The following is a 6,537-nucleotide window of genomic DNA, read 5'->3' on the forward strand; positions in this document are numbered from 1 at the left end:
CGACAACTAGGATGAGGCCGAAGGAAGCTCCTGAAGGCAAGGCATGAAGGATGGGGAGATATCCGAGGGATGCGAGGCTGATGGAAGAGGCTAGAAGGCTAGTTTGAGGTTGGTCGGGTGTGATCAAATGCTAGGCATGAAGACCCAACAGGTCACGGTTGACCGGGAGTTGGGTTGGAGACTTTGGACTTGAGATTGAGTCAAGTCCAGGATGGTCAATCGATTGGAAAATCGATTGAACCAAGGTCCAATCGATCAGCCGATCGATTGGAGTGTGTTGCGTAAGAAGAAATGGCTCAATCAATTGGTCGATCTATTGGGAGCATGAGTCGCGAGCATAGAGGTCTTCCCAATCGATCGGGAAATCGATTGGGAATCTCCAATCGATCGGTCGATCGATTGGAGTTGGGAGTTCTCATGTGATCGCGAGAACACAGAAATCATCTGAATCGATCGATGGATCGATTCAGACCATCCCAATCGGTTGGCCGATCGATTGGGATTCAACCGTTGCGCAGGATGCAGGTAATGGATGGCTGCGATGGAGCGGTGCTGACGTGGCAATCGATTGAGGTTGATTTCAATCGATTAGAGCTAGTCATTGTATATAGTCTGGGCGAAGCATTTTCTTCGCCAAATCTTTGCGGCCTTCTCCTGCGATTTTTCTGCGATCTTCAACGAGCTTCTCCGACTTTCACCGCCAGTTCTTGAAGGCTCTTGAGAGTGTTCTCTCAAGGTTCAAGAGGCAATAACAAGCAACAAGTAAGCAAGAAGAGAGTGTTTTTACTTATATTTGTATTTCTTCTTCTTGTGTGAGTTGTTTGTGTGTGTGAGAATCCGTACAAGGCTTCTCCACATTCGGCTACGACCGATAAGGAGGGTTTTCATAGTGGAGAAGTGTGTCGTGTGTAGATCCTTGGATTAGTCACCTCTTCTTGAGATGGATACCAAGTAAATCTACTTGTTAGCGTTGTGTGAGTCTTGTATTTTATTTTCACTGCATATCATCATTAAGACACAACCAACGAATGCGCGACGAGACGCTATTCACCCCTCCCCTCTAGCGGGCACATCGGTCCCAACAGTATTATCGTATTGTATAAGTTATCTATGTATTGGAAAAATATTTTTTTAATAAAATTTAATATTTCAGGTGTTATTTTTAACTTTTAAGTTTATTATTTCTTTTAAAATTTGTAATTCTAAAAATAAATCTAAACCATATAACATAACATGTTATGTTTTAAAAAAAAATCAAAGTTCAAATATTCTTCTTTAAGAAAATCATCATCAAATAATTTTGTCTTTTCTACCTCATACAAAAAATCAAAATTATTTTCTATATATTAAAAAATTATTCATCATAAAAAAATTAAAATTATTTTCTATATATTAACTTATTCAAACCTATTTTGAAGTCATCAATAATATAAGTGAAATAATTAATTTTAAAAATACTTAAGTAAAATATTTACCTCATTAGTTTCATTCTTATTAAATTATTTGTTTGTTTTAATTATGCATTTTTTAAGAAATTTAAATTTTATATTCATTTCATTTATAATTTCTTTAGTATAAATCACAACTGATGTGAAAATATTTTCTATATAATCATTAAAATTAATGCAATAATAATGATCAAGCTATCACAATTGGTTTATATAAAAGTGTTGCCCCAATAGACTTGGGATTGATTCCCAGTGGAATAGAATGCCCTGCCGAGATAACGATTTGAGGAAGGAAAAGAGTGTCCTGCAAGAGTATCATCGACTAAGGAGGGAAAGGCTACGATATCACTGTGTGAAGGAGATATATCACTAGTGATTACGAGGGCGTGAGTTTTTTAAGAGTCAATGCCAAAAAGAAAAAGTTGATTAGATTTTAAAAAATAAAATCTACAATTTTAAAAAAATAAAATTAGCTAAAATTAAAAATAAACATTTTAAAGATAATTTGAAATTAAAAGTGAGCTTCTTATTAAAAAATTAATATAATTAATATTACAATTTTATAAATTAGGGGCTTCAATTACCTAGGTCTTAATATCATATGCCTTAAGACAATACTGATAAAGCACTTAGTGGATACTCAAAGTACCATGATTTGATTGAAGCATGCACATATTTTATTTAGAAGCAAATTTATGAAAAATAACACCAATATTGTTACACAATTAGTTTTTCTTCATAAAAATTTTAAATGTGATAATATTGTAAGATGTTACTTATCATTAGATGTCTGTGTACTATCTCACAATTATGCTTCAATGAGTTTATGCATTTATAATAAAAATATGATCTCATGACTTCTTGAGTCGCATCACTAAATGCATAATATAAAAATACAAAATTTTCACCTGATACTTAAGACTGTCATGTGGAGTAGTCATCCATTACTTCTACATAATTTGATTCTATTTAATAATTTTTAAAAGATTATATATTGAAGTAAGATTTATCAAAATTAAATAAACTTAGTAGATAATCATGATATAAATTTTAAAGAATTAAATCAATATAAAATATAATTTCTAAATATAAAATTTTAAATATATAAACAGAATGATTTCTAAAGAAAACAAATCATATATGCTAATTATCTTATTAAGAAATCTTTAATATTATTAACTTATTGGAAAAAAATATATAAAAATGAAGCTTACCATCCTAGAGAAGCTGTATTACACAAAAACACATCAATAAACTATAAAAATAATATGAATAACTTGAAAAAAAAATAAATTAAGAGATTCATTAGAAAAATTTACAACACAAACCGTTACAATTTTATTATTATTATCACTTAAAAAAATTATCACCCTATGAAAAATACTAAACTAAGAAATTACCTCCATAAACAAAATCAAAACCCTATGAAAAAAACTAAACTAAGAAATTACCTCCATAAACAAAATCAAAGATGATTTATAATACAGATGTAAAAGGATGATACTATGGGACAATTAATTTGATGGTTATTGGAACAAAGAGGACAGGTGGAATTATGAAAAAAAAATATAAGATGCGAGTACCTCTTGTTTTTAAAAATCTCATGCCTTTAGAAACTGTCTTAAACCGCTTCTAAGGAGGCGCATGGTTTACATAAGGGAATGAGATTCATTGAAGTAAATAATAAGAATAGGAAGTTTTGAATCTGTGGGATCCATCATTCTCATTCCCCCATTTTACATGATAATGGCTCAATCCCATATTTGGAGGTTTTGAATCCGGGGGTTTCTCTTATTTTCCTTTAAGGGTAAAAAAGGAAATTTTGATTTATTCCGATAGAAAATATGCAACTAACCAAACATTGCTTTTAAGAGTGATATTCATGCTCATACCCATTCTCATTTCACAATACAATGATTCTCATTCCGATTCCTATTCCTAGAAAAGAACCAAACGTCCCCTAACTTTCAATCTCATTCTTATTCCTCACTTCCATTTCCTCCAATCAAGCACTCCCTAAAAGTAACTTGTAAAATTGATTCTGCGACTGTTGCTAAATTTTTTTAGTGAAAAATAATTTATTATTTATTTAACATATTTATTTTTAGATTTATTATTGAATCAGGTCTATAGAAGTTTAGAGTCCTCTATTTTAATTATCTTTAAAATAATATAATTTTTAGTTTTATTTATTTTTGTGAGAATTTTGTCTTTTCTTGCGATATTACAGATTTTTTTTCTCACAATGTGACTTTATCCTTTATATAGTGGTGAAATACCTAATAAATCGTAAGTCTTAAAGTAGAAGCGTGTCCAATTATGACTATAAATTACATGTAAAAAATAGAGCTATGAATTATTTTAGTATTAATGTAAAAAAGATAGTTTCCAAAGAACATGAACATGGCTGCTACTACTTTTGACTATAAACTCCATGTGTTGGAATGAGCTAGCTTGTTGGAAGATTAATTAATTAGTTAGTTATTAACACCACTATTAAAATAATAATTATCTAACAAAAGTATAATGACATAGGCTCGCATTATTAGAACTTTATACCATAAAAATCTATTAATTTATTCATGGTTTGTAGGTGGTCTAATTTCATATTCCAAGTGATATTAATTTACATCATAAACGGTATTATTCTTTGTTGTATATGATACTGAATTCATTACATATGAATCAAATTTAAATTCGTGCGTCGAAATGAGTAAATATTAAATTCATTTATAATTGTAATATTGGTTGCTCATTAATTAATTTTATTTTCATTTTAATTAAAATATCTTCTACTTGGAAACGATAATCAAAATGAATATGATTTTGGATGCATTTTGTAATCGATCAAAGATAAATATGAGAGTTTTAGTCGTCAATAAAATAATTAGAATTATGAAAAAATTTAATCAAACAGTTTGTGCGATGTTCTGGTCTGTAGCCGTGATTTGATCGCCGTCGGCCTTGTTGTTCGTCTTCTTCCGGAAGCTCGAGGCCCATGCGTGGACCGCCGCAACGCCGTCGAACAGGTGCAGCACTATGTGCGTCCCGACGCCGGCGATGATTCCGTACGCGATCGAGTACGTGAGCGGCATCAGAATCATGGTGAGGAACGCCGGCACCGCCTCCTTCGCCTCCGCCCACTCCACCTCCCTCGCCACCCGCATCATCATCGCCCCCACCAGGACCAGCGACGGCCCCACCGCCCACGGCGGCACGTTCGTGAGCAGCGGCGAGAAGAAGAGAGAGCCCGCGAAGAGGACCGCCACCGCGATCGCCGTCACCCCTGTCCGGCCGCCCTCCCGTAGCCCAGCCGTGGACTCGATGTACGTCGTCACGGTGGTGGTCCCCAGCGCTGCGCCCACGATGGTGGCGCTCGCGTCCACCGCGAACGCCCGGTACTCGCCCTCGAACCCGCCCTCGCCGTCCGCGAACCCGCCGTATTCCGCCATCGAGCACATCGACCCCGTGGTGTCGAGGACGTCGACGTAGAGCAGCGTCGCCACAGCCAGCCACACCTCTTTCCGGGCGAAGCCGGCGAAGCTGATCCTCCCGGCGGTGGTCTGGATGACATGGAAGTCAACGATCTTCTTGAAATAGTCGAAATTGGCGTTCCCATGTTCGGTGTCGGGGAAGGCGGTGACGGCGGTGCCGCGGATCCAGGAGACGACGGTGACGAAGACGATGCCCGAGATGGTGCCGCCCTTGACGTTGCGAGTGAGGCACATGGCGGAAAGGAGGAAACCGGCGGCGCCGAGCCAGAAGGTGGGGCTCTGCAGCGTGCCGCCGAGGCAGTCTCCGGTGGTGGGGTCGGTGCGGGAGCAGGCGGCCAGGGTGACGAGGGTGGAGGGGCTGGGACCCACCAGGCCGACGCCCACCTGGGCTTGGAGTCCGGTGAAGGCGAGGAAGAGGCCGATGCCAGCAGCGGAGGCAAGGCGGATGGGGCGGGGTATCAGGCGGGCGAGGCGGGAGCGGAGGCCGAGCAGGGAGAGGGCGAGGAAGATGCAGCCCTCGAGAAAAACGGCGGCGAGGGCGGTCTCGTAAGCCACCAGAACCGTGGAAGCCCACCATGTCGTAGGCGAAGTAGGCGTTGGCGCCCATGCCCGGCGCCAGCGCCAGGGGGAGGTTCGCCACCGCCCCCATGGCGAAGCTGCCGACGACAGCCGCGGCGGCCGTGGCCACGACGAGGTCGTTCTTGGTTCGCTCCAGGCAGCGCTGGTACCCCGGGTTGCCGTCGAACTTGCAATCAGGGCCGGGGCCGGCGGCGGAAGAGTTTCTGGATGGCAGCGGCGTGCAATCGCCGACGGTGCAGGGGCCGCCGGAATCGGTAAGAATGGCAGCGTTGACGGAGATGATATAAACCATGGTGAGGAAGGTGGCGGCGCCGGCGCGGAGCTCCTTGGTGAAGGAGGTGTCCCGAGCATCGATCTTGAAGTAGCGTCCGGCGGCACTGTCAGCGAAGGCGCGGTTGAGTGCGGCCTCAACCCGCCGCCACGAGCGCCTCTGTCCTCCTCCTCCGCCCATGATTATTCTCTAATGAATCTAATGCTTAAGATTCGAGTTGTTTGGTAATACATTTATACACAAGAGTTAGTTCAGAGTTAGAACACCAACTCCATTTCTGCATCACTTTAATCAGAGGTCGGTAATCCTGCTTTAAAATATAAAATATTTTTTTTTAAAAAAAAACAAATAATGGAAAATTTATTCCAAGTCAATTTAATATATATTTTGAAAACTTTAAATATATGTTTAAGACTGTCGTGCCAATGCAACTCCAAAGTGATTAAAATAAAAAATTCTCCTTTTAGTTTTGTAAAAGGTAATCACAATATCAAAGGTAGCCATCACAGAATCAGCGGATATACACCCTGAGATTGGAACAATATTAGCCAGATCGAAGAAGGTCATCCACCTATATATATTTGGTGTCATGTTATATATAATATATATAGTGCCAGCTCTAACACCAAGTAGATGCAAGAAATCTATTCATTGATTCTTGTTATAGATATAAGATTTTAGTGTAGATTTTTATACTGTGGTTCCAATCTGTTGCACCAAATAACATTAATTTTCTAATTTGTTA

At 39.1% G+C, this 6,537-nt stretch overlaps 1 pseudogene; it reads right to left on the bottom strand.

Annotated features, from left to right (window-relative positions):
- Nucleotides 1-4,357: 4,357 nt before the first annotated feature.
- Nucleotides 4,358-5,972, bottom strand: LOC121986715 (annotated as a pseudogene).
- Between the last annotated feature and the right edge of the window lie 565 nt (nt 5,973-6,537).

This window comes from Zingiber officinale, chromosome 5B (genome assembly GCF_018446385.1).
Source record: "Zingiber officinale cultivar Zhangliang chromosome 5B, Zo_v1.1, whole genome shotgun sequence".
NCBI classification, from domain to species: Eukaryota; Viridiplantae; Streptophyta; class Magnoliopsida; order Zingiberales; family Zingiberaceae; genus Zingiber; species Zingiber officinale.